We start from the raw sequence: 27,500 nt of genomic DNA, 5'->3' as shown, positions 1-27,500 counted from the left end.
GAGAGAGAGAGAGAGTCAACGGATCGTGATTTCATCCGGTTTTCCAACAAAATTCTTAACATAGTCAGGAAAAAATGCGTCGGCAAATTTAAACTTTTATCAGTTATGTAAATACACAAGAATGCTAGTATTTAGTGAACAGACAGAAGAATTGATTTAACACGAAACAGGCACAAACAAGACCTCCTTTCCTAAATTATATAAAATACAAAAAATACTCGAAATGCTTGCCGCACTTACCTTTTCAAGTTCGTGATTCCAAGCTGATACTACTTACACTTCATCTCTATGCATGCGCACAATTCATCACAATCCATCCCGTATTAACGTACACATTTCAGCTCTGTATTACCCAAATAAAATCTATTGAATTTCGGAAAGTGAGATTTCTCCCAATACGTACATACACACACACACACACACACACACACACACACACATATATATATATATATATATATATATATATATATATATATATATATATATATATATATATATATATATATATATATATATATATATATATATATATATATATCAAATATCTCTGACTCGGCAAAATCTCCATCTTGCCGTCAAATACATAATGTCCATAAATCTAAAACTTTACCTTCAAATCAATCGCCAATTCTGCATGTATTAATGCTACACTAAAATTGAGGAGTTTATTACCCTAGAACGTGATCATCTGACGCCGCGAACAAGGATACACGGAATATAAAATTTCCGATCTATATGCGACGATAAATCGGGCATTATCAATGGATTTTCTAACAAATTAGCAACCAATTCATAGCCTCTCATGCAATGAACTCGTATTCGACATCCTGTGAAAAAGGATACAATATTGGGCATTCAAATCATGCGCGTAAACGCCCTGACGCCGTCATGAGATACACCAACGGATTTATCATGAGACTGATCACCCCTGTCTTCAGTGATCGTCTTTCTTCTTATTTTTTCTTATTAGAGAGAGAGAGAGAGAGAGAGAGAGAGAGAGAGAGAGAGAGAGAGAGAGAGAGAGAGAGAGAGAGATGACAAATACCAATCATGTCAAAATAAAAACGTCAAAATCGAAATCATTACCCTTTGTCGAAAACGTGCATCGTTCAAGCAAAGTGAATCGAATGAAATTCGGAACGCCGTGACAGAACCGCAAGAGGTCAAAAATTGATTGGTATATAGGCTATCACCAAAGACTCTGCTCATGACCCATTTTCACATTTACGGAATTTGGTGTATAACACTTCTAATGGTTATATGATGTTACGAAAAAATAAGAACAGAATAGAATAGGATAAAATACAAAAGGCGTCTGAATAAAAAATGAAATTATAAATCTGTTGAATCTAGTATATTATAAGTCACTGATGTTACTTCCGTCCCTGCTTATGCAGACTTTTCAATACATTAAGAATATAAATTCGTCTACCAGCCTTGTTACCGAAAACGGAAAGTGATAGAGAAAAATTAACTCAGAACTCAAAGAAACAGTAAAATAAAAGAAATAATATTAGTCATAATATAACTGAGAATGATTTTTATTCAGCCTAAATTTACAGAGAAAAAAAAATTATTTCAAACGTTATTAGTTACATTTTTGCGCATTACCGAGAGCTTGCTGCAGCTGAAAAGCAATAATTCCAAATGAAAACCTATTGGCCATGAAAAATTATAGTTTCTTTTTAAAGCATGTAGAAATCTTCCTAAAATAATTGTAAAATAACTGGCAGCTGGAAAACGTATTCTCAAAGCAAAATGAAAAATATACACATCAGAATTAAAAAATAAGATTTTGTTTTTCGGGATGCTTACAGAAGATAACCACTGATAGAATGCATTATTACACATATATACACAAATATATACATACATACATAACTACATACATATATATCTACTTATATACGGTATATATATATGTATATATATATATATATATATATATATATATATATATGTATCTATATATATATATATATATATATATATATATATATATATATATATATATATATATATATGTGTATTGTATTTGTGTGTGCGTGTGTATGTAAACTATGAATGACTGCTTTCTTATATATATATATATATATATATATATATATATATATATATATATATATATATATATATATATATATATATATATATACATACATACATACATTAGATATTGTAGTGATTAACAACCGTGATGAAAGTATATATAATGAAAAGATAAAAAGATTTTAACCAAATACCGAACTTTCGTAAAACTAACGGGGACACATGTTGGGTGGAAGAGATAATCTGGAGATACAAAAATAAGACAACAATAAAAAAAAACAAGTCATGCAAGTTACACGTTCAGATGATCTTATCATTGTGTCTCCATTGGTCAACATAAAACTATTCATGCATATATAATCTAAAAGTGGGGGATGGCAGTTTTCGGTGGAAGGAGGAGTGAACTTTAGATTAATGAAATATGATAAAAAATATAAAAAGATAAAACAAAAATGGACTTACAAAGTATTCCTTATCAATTCTGGAATAGGGTTTGCAGCAGGGCCGTCTTTTAACGAAATGGGGAAGGGAGGAATCTCGAGATATTAAAAAAAATATTAGAATTAGAACCGAAAAAATGCACGAACAAAGTGGGCCTTATCAAACGACTCTGTCATAATGGCATCGAAGAATCAAATCATTCTTGAAGAACGTCCTCGTAAATCTGCCAGGCCAGAGTGTAACAAGTGGGCGACTTTTTAGAAGAGCGGACTTATCAGCAGGCAACAATAACGAAGTCTGCCTCTTCTGACAATTCAGCTTAAATTGGCCATAAAAAAGCCTCAGATTGTAACTGTACCGAGAGCGTTCACACCGGACACTCTTGGTGTTCGTCCATTTCTGAAAACTTCAGGAAAAAAAAAGAGAAAATAATGTCTTGAATGGGTTTAATCCCCTCAGTGGATAGACGGACTAACGAGGTGGAGAACGAAGGGCTTTGAATGACGAACATGCTAAAGCCATAAGAGCGTTCTGATGCTCAGTTATTCCTAATGATAAATCAATTTATCTGGTCATTAAAGTATTATAAAAAGATCTCTTTACTATAGTTAAATATACCAAGACTGTCCTGATGAGTCACTGCAAATGAGAGGTGGGCGTGGAGTTTTCATGTGGAATATTTTATGTGAAAACAATCTCCCTTTCTAAATAGCAGCGGGTTACATGAGTCAAGAAAGGCAGAGGAGGATGAAATGCAGATAATTCCAACGTTGTGCGGCGGACTGCTCAAAATGTGTGGGCCTCAGTATCTAAGCCGAGACTGACGTGTATCAAGACAAAGTAGAGGTGGCATACATTCAACCAAACAGAGCGAAATCCATATAAACCAAAATCAAACAGAACATTTACGATTTTAATCATGGATCGCTATAAACAAACAACCACACCCCTTAAACCCAGTTGTTACATGACTTATGGGTAACCATTCCGATGACCTGGATGCCTGCGTCAAGTCTCATCGCTCCGCCTGTAGGCCATCACGGACTGACTGACAAACCGACCGGATGAGGATGTGGAATATCTTTAGCTGGCCTCTGATGCATTGGATATCTGTCCAATATTTCTGCACAGGAAAGAGTTTCATTGTTTTCGAAACCTTTTGTCGAACTTGCGAACTCACTAATCGATCGATATTCGTCAAACAGACCGGATAAAGGGTACCTACGCAATCCGGTCGTAACGTACATTTCGGTACAGGATATGTTTTACTAATATCTGTTAGCGTATTCTATCACAATAAATACACAAAAAATATATATGCTATTATATATATATATATATATATATATATATATATATATATATATATAGATAGATAGATAGATAGATAGATAGATAGATAGATAGATAGATAGATATGTGTGTATGCGTGTGCGTGTGCATGTTTGTGCACACACACACACACACACACACACACACACACACACACACACATATATATATATATATATATATATATATATATATATATATATATATATATATATATATATCAAGTATTTTCCCCAGCTAATGTTACATCATCGAGCTACAAAGAACTTTGTGAAAAAATGATAAGCAAATCCCCCAAATTTCAATAGAGATTCATCCAACTGATTCAGGCTATATTAGTACTGTTACTCATTATAAAATTATACATTGATAAATAAAAAAAGATTCCATAGTTAGCTCTTTAGAGAAAGACTGGCTTCTGCAACAAATGTAGTTGTGAATTCTACCAGAATATAATTACCTTCCTTATATCGACATTATGAAAGGAAGGACTTTAGTGGCCAAGGGTTGTGCACTTGACCAGGAAGTGCCGCACCATCAAGGGGGGCCAAACATTTATCGAATGAAGAAAGAGCAGGGTATACCCAGCCTTTAAAAATCCGTGAGTCAAGCGTATGTGTCCAATACTAAGGAAAAAATTATGGAGTGGTTTGTGAATTTATTAAAATATATATCAATTTTGCAAACGAAAACACAGACAGAATCAAGCGAAAACAGACATATTGCTGTTTAAATGGACTGTCTTCGACAAATGTTTACAGCAATAGGGAAAGATTCTACAGACTGTATGCGGACGCACAGTCTAGAAATACAGGTATACATAAAAAGATTTCACCTAAAAACATACCCTTAAGCAGACGGGTAGGCGCTTACATTAATAGAGACAAAGAGAAACCCTTCTGTTCCACTGACGGTCGACGAGAAGGCTGATATTATCTCTCCATGGATGGACGATCTCCCTTACCCAAAACTACATCCAATCTTCCTCGTCCTTCTCTGCTTTTTCTTTGTCAATTAAGGCGTTATAACAAAAGACCCTGAAAGTCAATTCGGGGTACTTTATTTAGACCCACCATTATTTTTTGTTGTTGTTCTTGTTGCTGTTGTCGAAACTATACCGCAGGCCATTTTTACCAGAGATTCTATAGTAAAGGCGTACTGAAAACACTTTTAGGCAGGGGAAAATAGAAAACGAAAAGTTCAAACTAACGTGAACCTTGCAGGAAAGCACATTTATGAAAAATAGACAGTACTTGAGAGTACCTAAAGTGAAATACTTATACAGTTTATCTATTGACAAATAATTGTTATTTATCCAGATAAAACTATAAAAACATTGTTCAATTCCTGATGTCCTTACCAGCAGTCAAGCCGCGTTCGTGTAAGTACTTGCACTTTAAAACGCTTCCAAAAGAGCCAAAAATTAAATTATAAACTATACTGATCAGGAGAGAGAGAGAGAGAGAGAGAGAGAGAGAGAGAGAGAGAGAGAGAGAGAGAGAGTACCTCTTCACCAGAGGTCTGCTACTTTCTTTCATCGAACTTTTTCTCTTTTCCGTGAAAGGGGAGCCCATGGTCCCATTAGATGTCCCAGCGATACCAGGGACACATTACTGCGTGCCGACCGTCACATCTGAGGGTCCCTTTGGGACATCTCCTGACAGGTCATGGGTGACGATGCTGAAGATACGGGCGATTTTTCGACGACTTCGATGTGACGGGAGTAGAACTTTTAATCTTAATGGTGTCATCCATTAGATGTATAATTAACCATGTCGGGCGGTGAACGCCGGCTGTGAAGTCAAATTTGAGAAAAGAAGTGAACAAAGCGAGATTAAAGCAAAGGTCTTCGATGAGCGTAGCAACTACATGTGCGTTTGCTCACCGCCTCTTTTCTCTTCTTTTGTCTTTCTAGAGATCCTCACGTCTTGACTAATATTTCTTTTCACTATGTTGGTCAAATAGTTTTATTCTATCTCCCTCAAACTCATCAAGTTACTTTTAGAAATCCTGGATCATTCATTGAAAATTTGTTAATTTCTGTCTAGACTACCTTAAACTCCGCTCTGAATTTCGCACTACGGTGACGGTGCTCGCAGCTCTAGGTTGGTTACATATTATATAGTGCTACGAGAATTTAGTCACTTATGAAGCATAATAATTGTCGGCTATCCATGAACGATGATGAATATTTATTCTTAATTAATTAGTTCAAATGAGCTATGAAAATTTTACGGTCATCCAGCCGCGATTATCATGAGTTTAATCTAATTCCACAAGGAAGGAAACACTTCAGGGTACGTTTATGAAAGATTAGTATTAAAAGATTAATTGCAATTTAGAAAAAAATGATAACTGATCACTATAAGAACATAATTAGTTACGTGGAAATTAGTCTTTCATTTCGTGATGGCTCTGATAGTTAACGTTTAATCGGGACTGTAAACTTTCATCAAACAATGTCATTCCCCGGAATTGAATCTCACTGCTAAAATGTTCACTAATAAAATGTGAACTGATGCTCAAAAATCCTCTTCTGTTCTAGGCAAGACTACACCAATCTGAACTTGTTCCAGAAAACTCACTGTGTCTTTGTTCACCTCAGCATGAATTATAACCTAGCAACAGTCGACTGTAGCGGGTTGCAGTTGTGGGCTGGAGAAGGACAACTGACTACACGCCTTGTACAGAAATACCAGCACAGAACATGAACAGAAAAAATGAACAAATAAATGCTTGCATATAACGCTGTAACGCACTTACAGTCATAAACAAATACATGTTAGTGACCATGGCAGGCTAGATTCAAATTCGGCCAGGATTACAAGTCATGCCATTATTGCAAACATATGATTATTCACGGTTACATGAACTCTATCTTTCAATTTTCATTTAAAAGTCATAGCTAAATTAACATGGCAAAAAAAGAGATGTATTCGTTACATAACCTCGCCGCTTTTTAATTAAATCATTTATGACGTAACAATAACAGACCACACGATTCGTACACAATGATGAATTTGCCAACGGTGATGTTGCCCTTCAATTAATTTCAGAATGAACGTGAATGAGTGGAAACACTATTTTAATTTAATAGGGGAAGGTTGGTTAGTAATGCTGCGCCACAGGGAAAATAGCTGTAACTATTTCTATAACGTTTTTCTGATGTCTTAAGAAAATCCTAATCCTTCACATAAGAGAGGAGGTAATTATGTTCATATCTAGGAATATTATTTATACCATATTAAATAAACATATTAAACCTCACTCTTAACGTCACGAAGACAGCATAAAGTTAAAAAATTTAAAGAATATACTTTGTCATGCAAACAGAATTAACTATTAGAATTTAAACAGAAGAGATATATCGCTTAGAATAAAGTAATTCAATATTTATTAAATGTATTCTTTACATAGTTCAAAAAGCTAGAATGTTTATAAAATATTTACGTGATTAGAGCAAATATTGACTTATTTAGGTTCATCAGGAAATTCGAGCAGTTTTTTTTTTGCATTACCTTGAGTGGTTTTTGTATATGAACCGGTTGAAAAAGATAAACTTATTTAAAAGCTTTTGACTTAGAATATTTCCTTAATTTCTTTAATTAACAAAATAACTGCACATTACACACGCACGAAATCAGCACCATATTCAACTAAATATTTCGTTTTTGCATACCACCTAATTATTATTGACACATGGACTTGTCATAAGCAAGCGCATGCTCGCACGCGCGCACGCACGCACACACACAAAAGATACACACTCACATGAGCACACACACATGTATGTATATATATCTTTTCTTTTTCAATGGAACGGTACTTTGGAATTACCTACACATACATATCCATATATACACGCAAACAGAGAGAGAGAGAGAGAGAGAGAGAGAGAGAGAGAGAGAGAGAGAGAGAGAGAGAGAGAATCCATATAATTTGAAATTATGTTATGAAATACCCACATTTCAACATTATGACGTGTACACAACACTGTTAAACTTTACGTAAATATACAGTGTAAGTCGGTTTTTTCTTTACGGTCTTTCCGGCAAGCCCGATCAACAAAAAGGGCATACCAAGGCGGGCAGGAGGATTGCCGAAACTCGAGTGCGAGATTTGAGTGCGAATAAAAGAGTAAAATATTCCCGAGCTTCGAGTTCTGTGGCCGAGTGCGTGATATCAGAAAGTCGTCCTGGACCTTTCCTTGCAATAGATTCTGATTCAGATTAACATTCAAGATTCGGATTACGACGTCCCCCAAATATCCGGAATACCTTTCTTGAACAAACGGACGTAGAAACCTGTTAATAATGATGGTAATAATACCTTAACACCAACGCTGGAACTTGAAGCCAAATTCTCCTCTACCCGATAATGTACAAGTCGAGAAGGGGCACACAGGACTTCGACCAGGAACACCAAGCCCTTGGAACCCCACCTGTCGAACCCATCGCCTCTTCTATGTAGCCTACGGATATTCCTCAAAGACTAGACAATGTCCTAGGGACAACGCCCCTTTCAGATATACAGGAGATTGATCACGAGGATTTCGCATTTGCTGAAGACCAGCCTACGGGATTCCATGTTAACGGGGTTCAAACCGGAGACATTCTTGACATGTCAGGAGGCGTGTGGTGTGGTCAGTGCGGCGCTGGGATCATGCGACCTGTCAAACTCTCTGGCTGGCGTAACTTTGTCGGACAATTGACGGCGGGAGTATGACATAAGGTGGGATGCTTACTGCTCGCTGTCTGGGGGGTTTAGGGCCGTGAATGAGACTTGAGGAACAAGGTGCTGGTGCTGAGGGTGGGGGGTTGGTGTTCAGGTAAGGGAGAAGTGGGAGAAGACTAAGGGAACGATAATCCAAGGAGAGGTTTGGAAGGGTCGTGGAAAATTATTAGGCAAACAAGACAACGGACGAAGTTTATGTACAAAAACCTTCGAAACATGAAGAGCTATGAAATCAAGATGGGGTAAGATTTTTCGCCAAGGACAAGCATCGGTAGGTATGTTTGGAAAAAATCTATATATGGAGTCTTCTTCCTAAATAAAATACAAGGAGAGAATGAATTTCGAGAAGCCTTCAACACGGTCGAATTTCAAATCAAACACAAAAAAAAATAATTAAACAATTCTCGAACATTGCTAAATTAAGACTATTCTATTCCTGGATAATGAATTATTTTATTGACTTTTTACGGTTCATCATCGAAAATTTTAATCTTACATATATCTCTTCGCCAATAAACCAAACAAATGCTTGAAAGAAAAACTCTTAAAACTAGTTATAAATAAACCGAAGTGCCTCTTCGGAGTCATTTCATTTTTCAGTTGTCTGCGTGATATGGGGATATGGCTGAAATTTTGGGTCAAAAGAAGAACCTTAACCTAAGGTAGTTAATTCATCACATTACCGCCTTGCGCCTATCGGAATCTTGAATTTACAGGTCATCATCAACATCCAAAAGTGTGTGAAATGCATATCCACTCAAAGATTATATATATATATATATATATATATATATATATATATATATATATATATATATATATATATATATATATATATGTATATATATATATATATATATATATATATATATATATACTGTATATACATACATATGTAATATTATATATGTGCGTGTGTGTGTGTGAAATATGAAAACACCGAATCGTGCTTCCTAGTTATTTACAGAAGTATCACTGTAATACTCTTGATTAGAAAAACGAAATGTAGTCATATATATATATATATATATATATATATATATATATATATATATATATATATATATGTATGTATGTATGTATTCTTCTTCGTTAATGTATATATATATATATATATATATATATATATATATATATATATATATATATATATATACATATGCATATATATAATATATATAGATATATGTATATATATATATATATATATATATATATATATATATATATATATATATATATATATATATATATATATTTACGACAAATACATTTCTTCTTTCTAATCGAGGGTATTACTAATGAATCCTTCTGTGTGTGTGTGTGTGTATGTATATATATATATATATATATATATATATATATATATATATATATATATATATATATATATATATATATATATATATATATGCATATATATATGCATATATATGCATATATATAAATATATACATAATATGCAAATATATGTCCATATCTATGTATATATATACTGTATATATATATATATATATATATATATATATATATATATATATATATATATATATATATATATATATATATATATATGTATGTATATATATATACATATATACGAAAAGCAATATGTATTCATATATTCTAGTCCATTTTTGGTTTTTGAAACAAACATTTGGCGGCAAAAGACTAAACGTTTAACTCTCACTTCAACTTTAAAAAGGAAATGCAGTGCAACATAATGCACATTTATTGTATTTTCAGACTGAGTGACGGAGTTAGATACAGCCATGGCTAAGACTCGGAGTAAATCAGATGGATTGACCGAATCTGGGCTATAACCTTCAGAGAGGCCAGGATGCTGGCGCATCCTTCATTTCACGTTCCTGGATAGCTAAATACATTAAAAGAGATGAATCTTTTGTTAAAAGAAACTGGAACAGAAATTCATATGACTGTCATTGCAAAAAGAGTGAGAATCTTGGAAGGCCTGAAGTCTTTTCTCAGGAGTCAAAAGACATCATAGCTGAGGTAGTGGGTAGACCAAGAAAGTCTTTATGTAAATTGGCGCTTGAACTAGAAACCAAAAGGGGGAAAGAAGTTATAGTGCTGTATATCATGAGTTGAAAAAATCTGGTATCAAGTCATTTCATGTTATCAGCAAGCCCAACATCACTCAGCAACAGAGAGAAGACCATGCATGGTTTTGTGGTTCATTTCTTAAAGATTGGGATGAAGCTGACTTTCTCCATGTTGCTGCATCAGATGAAGTCTTCATTTACACAGTTAGAAAGCCAAATCATAAAAATGACATCATTTGGGCTGCAAAGTTGGATGCTATCAGCGATGACATGCACTATCGCCAAGTTGTGAAATTTCCTGAATGTTTGGGAATTTTTCTGTTTCACAGCCAAACAGTTAATGTGGATCATCAAAGAAAAAGGACAGTCATGGAATGGCGAATACTTCAGAGAAACTGTGCTTACTGGTGGAGTATTTCCTTTCCTCAAAGATCCTGAAAATGTGTTATCTGTTGAAGAAGTCACATTTTTGCATGATAAGGCACCATGTTTCAAGGCTCTTCAGACAGAGCAGCTGTTTCGAAACAGTGGTATCGATTTCTTCTTGTCAAGTGAATTTCCAGGTAGCTCCCCTGACCTTAATGTGTGTGAAAACATTGGTAGTATCTTAAAGGATCATGTTGAAGCGTGCACAGTGAACTATGATGGTATACCAAGCCTCGACGACCTACGAAGAGAGGTGACCAAAGTGCTCAGGGAAATGGAGTTTGAGTCTCAGCTTTTTTGCGATTTGCTGAAATCATACCCCTCAAGAATGCAGGCTGTGGTACAGGCAGATGGAGGCCACACAAAATATTAAATACTCAGAGAGAAACTTAAATAAATACCTGTTCTGAATTACTTTTGTTATTGTCCATATCAATTTTAGTTTATGCTGTTAGGGGGGTTCTAATTTCTGAAACACCCTGTATATAATGTATAATATATATATATATATATATATATATATATATATATATATATATATATATATATATATACATATATATATATATAATATAATGTATATAATATATATATATATATATATATATATATATATATATATATATATATATATATATATATATATATATACACAGAGAGAGAGAGAGAGAGAGAGAGAGAGAGAGAGAGAGATAGTCATAAACTTCATGTAATAAAACTGAAATTTAACCATCTTTTGAGAAGAAAACATAGGTTATGTCTGAAAACTCAACTGAATATCATCAATTTTTTGCGAGGAAGTTATAAATATTTGAAAGTGAACATATATAAGGAATTTTAATTTAAAAACATAAAAATCTATATAAAAATTAATAGACTACGAAGTGATTCCAAGAAAATAAGAGAAAACACGAAAAATAAAATGAATTTTTTATGTTAGGGAGCCAAGGAAGAATAAATAAGGGCCAAGGTAACAGATAGAGGATGAATTGGGTAGAGGGTAGCCCAAAAAGGGGAGGAGAAGGGGAATCTGTCTAGCTGGAAAAGATGGGGAGGGAGGAATCGTATGGATGGGTGCCGATTTAGAGGCTAATGAAAATGGACTTGGTAAAGGACAAGGAGAAGAGGAACAATGGGGCCATATGCAAAAAATATGAGAATCTCAGAGTGGCAGGTTATTGGCTGATAGTGGGACAGAGAAGTGGAATGTCAGTCTACGTTTTCGTTCTTGACGTGTTTTAACACAGGCGACCACCCACAATATCAATATAGAAAGCAAAACGTAAGCCATTACGTGAGCTGGAAGATCGCTGTAAGCAAGAGGAGAGAGAGAGAGAGAGAGAGAGAGAGAGAGAGAGAGAGAGAGAGAGAGAGAGAGAGAGAGAATGTATAAAATTTAGGACCGGACCCGATGAGGCCATTCAGTTCCATCATAACAATATAAAGGAATTAACTTTTATTAAAAAATTACCCCTATTAAAAACTCACACACGCGACCACAATAAAAAATAAATGTTATGTGTATAATTTACATGCATTCATACTCAAAAATGAATTACATAATAAGAATATGTGATTCGTATGTTAAAAACACCAATTTCTCTCCAAAAGAATAGCAAGTCCTCAAGTAAAACCCCTTCACACAAAATCATGGTAATATGAGAGAGAGAGTGTGTGTGTGAGAGAGAGTTTGTTCCCTGGATCTAATCTTAGCTGTAAATAACCATTCATTAAGAAAGAAAATTTTCAATTATATAAGTAGAGCCTCTTGCCCAGCTATCCTAAACATGACCACTTTTTTCTTTCATTCGCTGTCATAAATCTACCTGGTGATTCAGGGTAAGTGAATGTCTGTGTTATTATCATGAAGCTGAAATGTCTATTTTATACTGCCTCTTCCTCACACACACACACACACGCACACATATATCACACATGGCATGCCCTCCAGAATATGAAAGGGGTGCTACATTAAAAACGTGTAACCAAATACATCAAATTAAAAGGACAAAGGTGTCGAAATTACCAGTAATGCTACTCATCATGCTGGCCATCCACAACTCGTAATTTCATCGAAAATTGTGGAGAAACACGGAACCATTATGTCACACGATATAGCTAATTAGAGTCGAAACGTCCGTCTGTCACGAAGGGTAATATAATATACGTTACTACAAAGCTTGGAAACTTTCACGAGAGGATTTATTGCTCTTCGTAATGCTCTACCATCCTTGGAGGGTCCTTAACCCGATAAAACTAAAACTTTGACTTATAAATGAAAGCTAACAAACTGTTCAGATGAACAGTACACCAAGTCAAATGGCACTCTTGAAAACGTGATATGCCATTGTTTTAATGTGACTCAAACTTTCGACTACAACTGTAAGGAGCACCTCTCTACCTTTGACTATAACTAATTTTGTACCTAATTTACCCAATCATTTGGTATATGCATAATTCTGAACATAAATTTTTAACTTGAATAGCAGTATGGCAAATATAAAATTAGAAATAATGACTTTAGGCGTTCTTACTAATATTACTTGCGAGTATGAACGGATATAAGTCAAAACCTTGAATCTAATTATATTTTACAATAAAGTAATGGTCTCGTGTGTATACGACTTGCCATTACACTTTAAAAAAAGGAGTAAGTAAATAATGCTATTACCTGAACATGATTTTGTTCTCATCTTTGGAGATTTTCTTGCTACTGCACTTATTATATGTAACTGTCAATGCATTCACAGAACAAACATGACGATGATTGTTACTGTTATCAGAGGAGAGCTACTACCGCTTCAACAGTCATCTCTAAAATTTTGTGAAAGACCTTACCGAGGCTTAAATACACCGTCGAGCGGGCCTACTAAAATAGAATTGCACATCGCCTTCTGTAAACCTTTCAGAAATAACATATAAGTTGCAGCAGTCAGCACAACAGTCAAGAACTGGTAGGAGTTTGTTTTACTAGTATGAATATGTTGACCAAAATGAACTGCTTCAAACTGTGAGGAAACGTCTCATCTGCCAGAATGGCTCTGACCGGTACTGTTAAGTGTCGCTAAGAAGCAGCAGAGGCAAGAAAAAGATCATTGCGCTGTCACACAATGTCTTTGAGACTGAACATACACACATACGATTAGCGTCAAAGCCTACTCTCATCCCACGTGGGTGCTGATGGCTCGCAGGTAGACCTACGACGTCTATGCATATCCATAAACCCACAATCCCTAGCTCACAGCGACAAGTTCGCACCCTAGTTCAATTCTATCATGTCCTGAGCAGGGTTTGAACTCAGGACTTATGTTGTGGAGAGTACCCGGCGATACCACTGAACTCTCACAGCCACTGGTCTAACCATTACGAATCAGATCTAATCAGTAAGAGCCAGTTCTAACCAGTGGGAACAGGTTTTATTAGGTGAAAATTGACATGAACCAGTTCTAACCAGCAGGAACCGATTCTGACTAGTTTTACCGTTATATTCAGTTATACCCATAAAGCCCTAACATTCATGGAAAGATATACATTAAGCTCCAATATTTCATACTAATGAAGGAAGTTGGTATAAAATAATTGCTGTTTAGGAATGAAACTGACAGAGATAAACAACACCATCAGTAATTATTAACTTTCAACGTAATGGTAAAACTCAGTGTGTGCTGTTCACATTTAAGATGCACATACTTAATTTGTTTACAATTAAATAGTGGTTTCTAATGTTACCGAAATCATATGCACAATCATGTTCAGTACTTGAAGGTGATTCATGGAAACAGATTGTTGTATATAGCTATTAATTAAGATAAAGCTGAATATTAAATGGAGAACTCGCTTGAAACATGGCTATTCCAAAGTTCTTGACTTGACACGGATTTCTAAAATTTTTATAGCGCAAATTATCATATATATATATATATATATATATATATATATATATATATATATATATATATATATATATATATATATATATATATATATATATATATATAATATATATATATATATATATATATATATATATATATATATATATATATATATATATATATATATATATATATATATATATATATATATATATATACTTGTACATGGAAGTTTTTTATTCCTGAATGAATGATTACATACAGTATAGACACATACCGTATATAAATGGGTAAATGCTCTCTCGAAAACTGTAGCGAATACCTTTAAGTGATAGACCCTACACATGCGCAGAATGATCCTGCTGTTCAAATTTCAGTCGCATCAATGTTCGGTAACTGTCGCCTTTAATAATATTATTTGGCCCTCCTAAGTCATGATTACATACAGTATAGACACATACCGTATATAAATGGGTAAATGCTCTCTCGAAAACTGTAGCGAATACCTTTAAGTGACAGACCCTATAAATGCGCAGAATGATCCTGCTGTTCAAATTTCAGTCGCATCAATGTTCAGTAACTGCCGCCTTTAGTAATATTATTTGGCCCTCCTAAGTCATCACATCTCATGAAACCCCAACAACAAGAGAACAAGAATTTTGTTCCAACCAGACCTTATTTCAAAGAGGAAATAATTAACAATTTTACCAGAATTATTTAAATTCCAATAGGAAACTAAGGTCTAATTAAAATCTATTGTGAGTTGTGAAAACTTCTAAATTATTCTTGAAATACGCCATTTTTTTTACCATAATTTGAAATGCAAGACTCGTATTTCAAATATGCGTTGGAAGGGATAAAAATTAACTAGAGTATAACTTTTTTACCAACCAGATTCAATGAGGAAGGAGTGGCTAACGTGATGTCGTGTCGGTCAAATAACGAAAGTACAGAATTCACGTAAACATGTAGGCATCCTGACGTAATTACTGCAACAGTGGTCTCGTCATAACGACTACAATAACATTTGTTACGACTAAATTTTTCCTTCTCATTCATTAGCGAAAATGTGATCCAATCTTGAGCCGCCTACATCGTTCGTATTTAATTTTTTTTTGGTCACAATAATATTTGACCCAAGTCTCATTCTATGTCTTTTAGTAGAGTTCATGTCTCTTTTAAGTAAATAATTGCAGGTCGGGTTACGAGGTACTTGGATACTTTATGTCTAGGAAGGAATGAGAGATATATGAGCAACGTCGGGAGATGGATCCTTAATGGTCAAAGGTTAGGACACATGGAGATGATGAGCAGTCCTATTGAGAGAGAGAGAGAGAGAGAGAGAGAGAGAGAGAGAGAGAGAGAGAGAGAGAGAGAGAGAGAGAAACTGTAAGGAAACTGGAGTAAAGTAACAATAACAGATGACCGAAAGAGAGAAAGAAAGGCGGGGTATTGATTGTAAGGACCCGTGGGTAAAGAGTGGCAATATAGAGGTCACAGAGAGAGAGCTATTAAAAAGGAATTGTAAGAAAGCAGGAGTTAGGAGGTGCTTCAGTAGAGGAGAGAGAGCGCATGCGTTTTTCTATCAACAGAACTGGCAGCATTGTCCTCAAAACATACTTTCTCTGCGTCTCTCTTGTAAAACAAGAACCTATATTTCTTTTAAACGTTTATCTCTCTCTTGATTATTGTCGTTCTTCCTTACTCCAGTTTCCTTACGAACCCTGTTCTACAAGTACTCTCTCTCTCTCTCTCTCTCTCTCTCTCTCTCTCTCTCTCGTCTTGACCATACGTCACCTTTGGGAAGGTGATCGCACCTGAGAAATCTGAACCCTCAGGTTGAATACCCTTCAAGGTGGCCAGATTTCTGGAGAGATTCCGTGATATTCTAGGCAACCTGGGTTTCTAACTTGAAGGTTAAGGCAACTCTTGAGGTTACTAAAAAAAACTTTTTGCCTGCATATTATGGGTTACCATCAGCAACATTCCAAATAAATAATATGGCACAAGGGGAACTTTCAAAGTACCAATTAATACATCCGGCTTCCAACAGTCCCAAAGTGGGTTGTAATCTTGACAGAGGATTTTCCGCTTCCTGCCTCTTTGTCTTAACTTTATGAATGATTTCTCATCTGTTATTTTTGTTTTGTTTTTGTTTTTTCGTTTGTTCATTTGCCTATCCTTTGGGTTTTTCTGCATCACTTGTATTTCTTGTACTTTCTTTACATTCTTTCTAATTACCTATTTTTGTCACATATTGGCACCTTGTTCTATGGAGGCTTGCTTTATAACTTCATGGTCTATTTGTCCAGATTTCATTTGGACGTATGTAAATTATGAATAGTGTTCAATACTATTAGAATCCATATCGTAAGGAAATGACGCCCCCTTTTCGAAACTCGGGCCGTGCCTTATAGAGGGGACAGTGATGCAGGAGGCTGACCCCTTGTCCGACAACGGCATGTATAAATGAGGACTATATTGCCCGCAGACGACGTTGTTTTGTACAGAAAAACAATACAGTAGCTTCACTACTAGTTTCTACAGATACAGTTTTCGCCATTGATCCAGTGGGCTGAAGGAGTGATCCTATTTTATTTTATTCTTATAATGTTGTTCTTCTAAAGATATGGCCTACAGCATTTTCGATGCTTAGCCCCTCCTTTCCCTCCCTTTTACCTTTCCACGTGATAAAACAATAAGAGCATAAAGCTACTGCTCTCGTCAGAAATGTCTCAAAACCTTAACCCCAGTTCCCCTAGATACTAATCTGTGTAATTATTTAAAGTATTGTTTCTTAAAAAGAAAACAACGAAATTGTCTTTACTCTTGTAGAAAGCCAAGGCATGCATATAGTAAAATGTATCTTAATGCTCAGGATCACGCTGAAAATCCAAATGTTAAGAAAGGAAAGAAGATACCATGAAGAGCTTTTGTTATGTCCATTTTTTTTTTTTTTTAATTCCGAGCTTTAACCCTTGTAATAGTTTGGAAACGACTGGTCAAAAGGAAAATGAAAACAACGTTACAGACCCTGAATGACTGTTCCTTGCTTAGAATTTTTGAGGGACAAGTGCATCTACTGTAATTATTATCACTATTACCAGAATGCAGATGGTATTATTATCATTATTACCAGAAAGATTATGATAATGACTCTGCAGCAACTCGTGACATAGCAGAATAAAAAAATTTAGGAAAATACGCAAGCAAAATATCTCACAGTACAAAGTAACGATAAAGGTACTTTTGTGTCTACTGGAATTTTCCTTCAAGGAACGTACTAGACATAGGCTTTATCAAACTTGTCTTTTTTTAACCATACTAAAAAAAAATCTATGATTGTAGGTGACCATGTAATCCATCGTACGAGAGTATTAGCAGGCGACCATTTCATAGAATAGGCGCACAGTCCGAAGCGCTTTTATCTGACTTTATGTGCTAAATGAAGAATTATAGTCGTTGCATGATGCATCTCTCCTCCGATTAGAATTATTTGTTTACTTTAGGAGAGTTTCATTGCTTTGCGTTCGCAACACTAGATTCGCGTATAACCTTCCCGGTATTTATATTTTTCTTTTATTAGCAGTATATTATAAAAGATGAACCAGAAATTCCGCTTGGCTAAGTAATAAGACTTGAAAGCAAGAGGTAAGCCCAGCACAAGAGAAGGACAAGCGCCAGACGCTAATATTTGATCTCACCAAACTTGCAGGTCGAATCGTGCCGCCAATAAATCCGGGTTGTACAGGGTATAAAGGCCCGCCATAAATCGCGCCAACAACATTTCGTCATTAGTATATATAAGCCTGTGATTGGTCAGCCGATACCTGACCCGCAGGAAACGATGTACACACACGACGCTTGTTACGAGTGGAAACCCTGACATGCACATACGCTGGCTGGAATGTGTACGTAAGGTGTGCGTGAGCACAAGACCTATCGTGGAGTATGTACGTTAAGGGTTTTATGTCTGTATATGTGTGTGAAAGTGGGGTTTTTAGACGGAGCCGACTTGCTGTGTGGTCTCGGTTTAAATCTGGGTGGGAAATGGCTGCCTTTGGGTGGGATTAGGGAAGGGTGTGGAGGATAAATCTTAATAATGGGTGCAATGACAATAAATTAAATAAATGAAGTTACCGTCAATAAAAAGTTTGCGGTAACATTAAATTATGCGCCTATCCTATTATATATATATATATATATATATATATATATATATATATATATATATATATATATATATATATATATATATACATACATACATATATATGTATATGTATATATAATAACTTTATCACTCAACTGTTCTGTACATTAGCACAATTAATAACAGGACCTCATCTATACTGGTTGGTATCTAGCGGAGATATTCATTCAGGACAAGTTACAAGCTTTCTAGGACTAACAGTCCTCATCGTCTGGTATCCGTTGAATCTACGATACCATCCAGTTTAAATGAGGTCCTGTTATTAAACATATACATACATATATATATATATATATATATATATATATATATATATATATATATATATATATATATATATATATATATATATATATATATGTACACGTGTGTATCTATGTATACGAGAGAAAGAGGAGGAGCTTGACCCAACACCTTCACGAAATATTCATAATCTAAGAAACGAAATGAATATTATGGACACAGGAAATATGTAAATATGGACAAAGAGTAAACTTACAAAATCAGCACAACGTCGCGCAGAGGCATTTCTAAATATGTATGTATAAATTCTGAGCCTTTACGACAATCTAGATACCATGTCGCGGGAAATAGCAGGCGTGATTTATCACTTCCTCTCTGAGTCAGCTACGAGAGCAATGAGTATATGTGGTCACCTAAATGGTCTTTTGTGAATGAAGCCCTGGCTGCCGAGTCTCCCCGGGAACTATATCATAATGTCAAATAAACGTTAAAAGTCATTCGGTAACCAGCACTGGAGTGATAATATAATATCCGAACTTGAACAGGATAAAAGAAAATTAATAGAAAACAAGAAAAAAAAAATTAAAGGAAACACTCAATAACCAAAAAAATCAATTGAAAGACAAGAAAAATTACAGCCGATAACTTTACAACAGGAGATATATGCCAATGCTATCCTAAATCCATAAACTGGCGTTGCAACAGCAATGGTTGCTGCAGCCATACACTCAGATGGCATTACGACCTTCTATGTGACATCCATGACGCTGTAATTATCGCTGTAATTACATGACACTGTACCAGTACAGTGGCAAATAGTTATCATCCCCGTTGTGTTCGTTCACTCTCATTTCCCATGGCCTATCCTGTTTCACAGCCTTCCTGAAATATCCTTAAGCCCAGAACGATTTTCCCCTTTATGATGTGATACCTTATCTAACTACGAATTTTTTTTTTTTTTACAGCGTATATCTTCTCCCAGCGTTTTTCTCTGTTCCTCTGGTCCTGGTTAGTTTAGATTAAGTTGGCCTTATGCCATCACGGCCGTAAGTATGGAAAGGCGTGAAAGAAATACGAGGCCTGTTGTGGGGCCCCAGACTATATCCTTTCAGCAAAGACGGCTCTTTTTTTCTATTTTGCGAATACTTGTTACATAGGAATGCATGTAGATTTAAGCATTTTGCTTAAACCGTATATTGTTTTATCAAGCCCTCTAGTGTCATTGAACATCACTGACTGAAAAGAGTTTTTTCAGATTTTGTTAGCTATCCCGTAAATTACTTTTCTTTTATAACTCCATTTTACATTCATTTATAAAATTTTATTTCACCGCATTTTCTAAATGCGTTATAAGTACTTCCGACACTGCATCGATTCCTGATTTGTCGATTCTATTATTATAGTAGTATATGGCTCCAGTGCCATAAAAAAAAGCGCTATTTGAAAACGCCCCAGGCACCATATTCAGATCTCAAAATGATCTGTATGAAAGCACTCGAACAAGACGACTAAGAAATAAAGAGTACGGGATAGTAATCAAGTAGTAATTTTGCCTCTTTCTAACAGCAGATGCGTTTCACAGCCCTAGAATGTCTGTTCCTCTCTTTCTTAACAGAATAATTTCCTCAAGTTTTCTGTAGAGATGTTGAGATTGGTCGGACGCAATCATAAATTGCATTTGTGTGTTCCGTGAGTAGTCCAATCCCTTTGGAATCCTACTGTGCCCGAGCCGCTGATGATTAGGAGTGTCCTGGAAAATTTCATAACTTCTTGAGCAAAGAGTCAAGATGCTCTCCAGCTTGCTGGGTTTATCAAGAGCTTCTAGGGCTGCTAATTTGTGTCGCCAAATGAACGACAGCTTCCCTAAGATTAAAAGAGTACCAATATAATCCCCAAACAGTCTTTTGGTAGGACTTTGTCCTTCGCCTTTGAAAAGGTACAAAGTTCTTTGCAATGATGGATACCGCCTTATTATTGCCAAACCTGGAGTCTTTGATAGATTTCATGGCAATTTCTGAAGATTATTGTTAACAGAGACGAAGTTCTGAAGGAAGACGCCATTGTTACAAAGGTATCCTATGAATAGTTGAACGGTAAGCAAATTATTGTATAAAAGCATCCCACGCCAACAACTGATGTAGAAACGAGAGAGAGAGAGAGAGAGAGAGAGAGAGAGAGAGAGAGAGAGAGAGAGAGAGATGATCACCTCGTCGGGGTCCTTCCGTTTTGTTGGGATACATTTTGACAAAGCAATGATTTTTCTCTTTTCTATAACTACCTTTCTCTCCTATCTGCCACCAACAACAGTCGACTAATAATGTGGTAAACTAATTTACTGTTATTATCAACAGAAGCAATACTGAATTTAACGGAACGCACCCTTTCATCCTTCCTTGTCCGGTTCGAGAATCGAACGCTGGTCGTCCAGTTGTGAGCTAGACGGGCCATCACTGAGCTATAGGAGAGAGAAAGAAAGAGAGAGAGAGATTGTTTACAACTAAAGCATGTAACTCTTCCCGCCCGTTCAGGCAAACTAGTTTATATCTATTAATTTCAACTTTACGTTAATGTTTATGGTATCGATATTGCTTTGGTTAAATCCATCTCCTGTTATAATAAATATTTTATTAACTTTAATCTTTTTTAATCTCGCAGTAATCTCAAATTTGCATGAGGAATACGCCTTTCATTTAAATATAAACGCTATTCATATAATTACCTGCCGCTGCATCCCAACAAACGCTATAAATTAACTTTGGGCAATAAACGTACGTGGGAGCCTGAGGGTGCCGGAGCGATCACAGCCATCTCTATCGCCTGGCGTGCTGGTGAAAGCACCAGCGCATGCGCCTTGGCTGTCGAGACGTTTTTTTACTTGTCTATTTTATTCTTCTAGAAATGTTGTGTACGTTTCATCGTCAAAGAAAAGATAAAATTCTCCGGGCAAAAGGGAAAATGACTTTAACACTACTTATCGACTGAGTATTAATTAACCCTTCAAAGTTGGGTGACAGAGAAATATCTAGTATCTATTCTTGCTAAGAATCATTTTTACCGCAAAGGAATGTACAAAAACACACCTATTGTATAGCAAAAGACGATTCCTTCTTGGATCGTAAATACAGATAAGAGCAAAGCCCAGGCAGAAAAGAATAAAATATTTTAATAATATATTACAGGTTTTCTTAAAAGTATGAATGCTTATCATTAATTAGTAATATTGTTAACCATATGAAAAATAGTTACACTGTTACTTGTGAGGCATCAGTTATGAGGCAACTTCACATTAAATTTAAGTGATGTGAATATTTAAATGCTAAGAGACAGTTACCTAGCACTCTTATGATTTTCAGTTTAAGTAATAGTCATGGGTTTGTCACGTGAAATCAATTTTGCAGATAACTCAGGAAATATACATTTCTAATGCCGTTTATAAATAAGGGAACACATAGCATTTGCAAAGACTAAGACCCGGATCTATCACCCAGATGAGTGTACTGTGATGTTTATACGCAGTGGAAGTAATGCTACGTTTATCAGCACAGCCCAATGATTGACGTGGAATCAAAACGTTAGGAGGATTTCAACTACGACACCAAAAGAACTCCATTTTAAATGTATTAAGAGTAAACAATGCTTCAAAGAGTGTTACTAATTATGAACACTTAATGGACACTTTTCACTAACGCAAGTACTTAATACATATCCTTTTAATTCTTAATTTACTTGAGCTAGGTCAGGTCTGCTTTACACAGATCGATTTTCTTTGTAGAGAGAGAGAAAAAGAAAAAGAAAGTTACTAACTGAAATCGGTTCACCCGTTTCTGCAATTTGCTGATATAATTACTTATCTTAAAAATTACGTTCACCATTATCGCTTACCACATGGAACAGGTCAGGGCGTGTGTGTTTCAACAGCAACATTTAGAAACTAGTTGCAACTGAACATTTCTTTTTGTACATATTTCTGACTTAGCTTGGTTGAGATTTTTACCATGAGTTTATGCAATGCTGTAATTTATAAACAAATATCTTAAAAATCAGTCAATTATATACCCACCTACATTCTGGATGCATATCCTGAGTATTTTTGTGCAACTACTGTTCGCTATTTTGCGTCTCCGCTTCTATGATATATAAAATTTTCATGGAAAATTAACTAGTTAAATGAAGACCTACGAAGTTTTTTGACATTCTTAATTTCATTTATGATCCGAGTAAGTAGATTTTACATTTTTCTTACTTTGAATCTTGTTCTATCCTCCGAAAAGTATACACATTCACAAATATATATGTATATATATATATGTGTGTGTGTGTGTGTGTGTATTATACAGTATATATAATTATAAGCAGACTGGCGGGTGTGTGAGTTGGTCCTTGTCGCTTAGTGATTACCAACCTCGACTCACTAGCAAAAGCCCCCGAAGCATTGGGATTTAAAAAGGACTCCAATGTGTCCTGGTTTATCTAACAAGTTGACTGGGTACCTGGTGGTCAGCCGGCAGTGGTAAGTCGTATACAGTCACGGTGTAGAAGGTTACTGGGCTAGCAGCCTCATTCCAAGAACTTGCTGAGGAGCGGAGGTTTTGAGAAAGGGTGGCTCCGGAGTGTGCTAACCTTCCGGTTTATCATAGATTTTTCACGAGGCTGATAACCCCAATCCCTTTTCTACCCTGGCTATAGCCCATCACAGTCGGGAAACATGCCCTATACCAATTTTCCCCATGGAATTGCCTCAAGTCTTTCACTGGTTAAGAGTTACTAAACATTCATAAATTGTAAAACACACGCACACACTATGTATATATATGTATATATGTATGTATATATATATATATATATATATATATATATACATATATATATATATATAATATATATATATATATATATATATATATATATATATATATATGATATATATCTCACTGGTGAGGAGTTAATAGACTTTCAGCAATTGTATAGGCTAATACACACCCGTACACCTCTTGAGAAAAATAGGGAAAATGACGCAAGATTACCCGTGTGGGAAAATGATATCCGATCAGACACATAAAATGAAAACTCTGCCCCTCTGAAATCTAAACAAGAAACAACACAGTTCACAAATGTCTCCTCGTCTCAATTTCATTAGGAGATGCGAAGGTTTCGCCGGATTTGGTATTAACAGAACGGATAACGAATGAATTTCTTATCCTTTCCGAGATTAACAATTGGTCTCTGTCAGATCTTTAATTACAGACACTTACATTTGTCAGCCACCGACCACATCAGCTAGATGAATAAACCACGCTGACATTCAATGCTAAAATGATCAAGACTTGAGGTCGGGAGAGAAGAAACACTTCATTCACAGCAACTGACGCCTCTTCCTTCAAATATACACGTGTTCAATCATTCCAGGACCAATGAAGCCATTTACGTCCTTCGCACGTAACGCCCCGTGACGGAGTTATCCGCTGTGACGTCATAACAAACATCTGTTACCGGGTCGGCGACACATGTCGCCCTCCCACACTGCTGCTCTGGTATTCATGGTGGTCAAGGGTCGCCATTTCATCAAGAGCTTTCTCTCTCTCTCTAACCCTTCAGTCGTCCAAATCATTTGGTTCATGACTGAGCTTTCACCCAAGAGAGGAAAGTTCGAGAGGCTTTTGTGCTTGTGTATTACGAAGAAAATAAGAAAAGGCCATATTTCAGTGGAACCTATCAGACCTAAGGAGATTCTGACTTAGGAACTCCATTGAGCTACCATACATATATAGGCTACATACATACATACACATACACACACACACGCATATATATATATATATATATATATATATATATAATATGTATATAATTTTATCACAGAAATATAGACACCTAAGAAGATATATATATATATTAACCAAGATCACGGAAAACGGAGGTCACACAGGAAGAAGAAGGCGATTGTAGGAGAAAAGTACCCAGCCAAGATATAAACACAGATGGGTGGGCGTCTAGCACTGAGGAGCCAGGCGATAATGTGGACTGTTTGTCCAGAAAGCTTGCCCAGCATAAAGATCCATTAGATACCATCCAGCTGAATACGGTCTGCTTTTAGTTATATATGATATTGATAATATGTGTGTGTGTGTGTCCAATAAAGCTGTAACTTTTTCAATGAATAAATAATATATATATTAGATACGTGTTTGTGAACATCCAGGACCTATACAGCATCTAAATTAATACAGACGTATGCTGACGTAAATCGTGTTGAGTGAAAAAGTGGAGAAGTAACGAATTGTTAAGACCTAAGCAATGATGGTAGACTTATCAACTAGTCGCCTTTCTTTTAACTTGGACGGCGGCTAGGCTAAAGCAATAGAAAAGTATAAAACTTATGCTGACCAAAATTTTGGTATGAGTGATTACAGGCAGCTGCTGACACACTATATATACATGTATGTATATATATATATACAAATATATATATGTATATATATATATATGTGTATGTGTATGTGTTGTTGTGTGTGTGTGTGTGTGTGTGTATAATATACATATATATATATATATATATATATATATATATACTGTACAGTATATATATAATGAAAAAAAAATCCTACGTACATTTATTGAGAAAAACGATATTACTGGAATAAATCTAAAAGTACGATATCATTCACCTTGCTTACCTCACCTTTTTTACATCTTATTTCCCTTGTCAGTCTCAAAAGAGAAAGAGAGAACGATAAGAAAGAAATCAAGGATTACAGCTTCAACAATTGCAGTTGTACGGCAGCCACTGGATGGTGAAAAAGCGATTACACAGCTCATTACTCTTACGGGGACAATGTGACCACTGTTCCCTGTTTATTTATTTTTTTCACTGTTCATAACTTGCATGATAATGAAATCGTAAAAAAGGAGAAATTTAGATGACGGTGTTACTCTAGTAAATTACTACTGCTCTCGCAACTGATTATTTAAACGCGCCGAAACGCGTTGTTTACAACATATTTCGGTCGCACTGAAAAACAGAGGATATTTAGTACTTTGAACTGCATAATGTAATATAAGGTCTAATAGTATGTTTTAAATTATGGCTGAATAAATATTGTGATACTTGAGGAAATCTACTGCGCACTGACAGAGCCTCAAGAAATACGATCTCCCATTTTCTATAATCTAGGCAATTTTGTCGATGGTAGACTTGTGCATTTCTTAGACTTTTTTTCATCGTTAATCACGGAAAGTCAGTAAGTAATTCTCAGGTACCCCATCAAATAAAATTGATACAAGAGACTTTTCTTCTTCAGAAAAAGTAAACTGTGCTCGTCGCGTCATACTTAAAATTAAAAAAGCATGCTACAAAAACATCTGCTGCGGGCCAAAATGTCGACTACCGTACATTAAGCTGCCATAAAATAGCAACAGTCATTACATTATAACTTTCAAAATTTATGATGTGCGAGAGGAAGTAAAGGTGCATTCAAAATTGCAAATAAGGCAAACCTGTTAAGTGAGAATTGAAGTGAGTATCAAATAAACACCTAAAGCATGCAACAACTAAAGTGAGACAGAGCAGATTAAGAAAAGCTAACTCCCATCGCCTCCATCTATACCGCTGACAAAACCACTGATGAGCGGAACTACAGTATTAAAAATAAACAAAATTTCAGCAATACATAACTGGAAAAGGGATGCAAATCTTTGCTTATACATTTAAATATACATATTACACACACATATATATATATATACCTGTATTATATATATATATATATATATATATATATATATATATATATATATATATATATATATATATATATATATGTGTGTGTGTGTGTGTGTGTGTATTTATATATACATAAATACATACATTTATATATAAATAAGTATATATACTGTAAAATTATATATACATATATAAATTTATATATATAAATATATATAATATATATATATATATATATATATATATATATATATATATATATAATATATATATGTGTGTGTGTGTGATGTGCATGTGCACACAATGGTGCTAGCGGGTGTTGCAGTGTAATATATCAGAATATGAATTCAAGCATCGTATTGGAAATGGAGACCCAGCAGGGTCGAAAACAGTGCAAAAGT

This window comes from Macrobrachium rosenbergii, chromosome 13 (assembly GCF_040412425.1).
Source record: "Macrobrachium rosenbergii isolate ZJJX-2024 chromosome 13, ASM4041242v1, whole genome shotgun sequence".
In the NCBI taxonomy this organism is placed as follows: Eukaryota; Metazoa; Arthropoda; class Malacostraca; order Decapoda; family Palaemonidae; genus Macrobrachium; species Macrobrachium rosenbergii.
Note: the sequence above shows the minus strand (reverse complement) of the source record.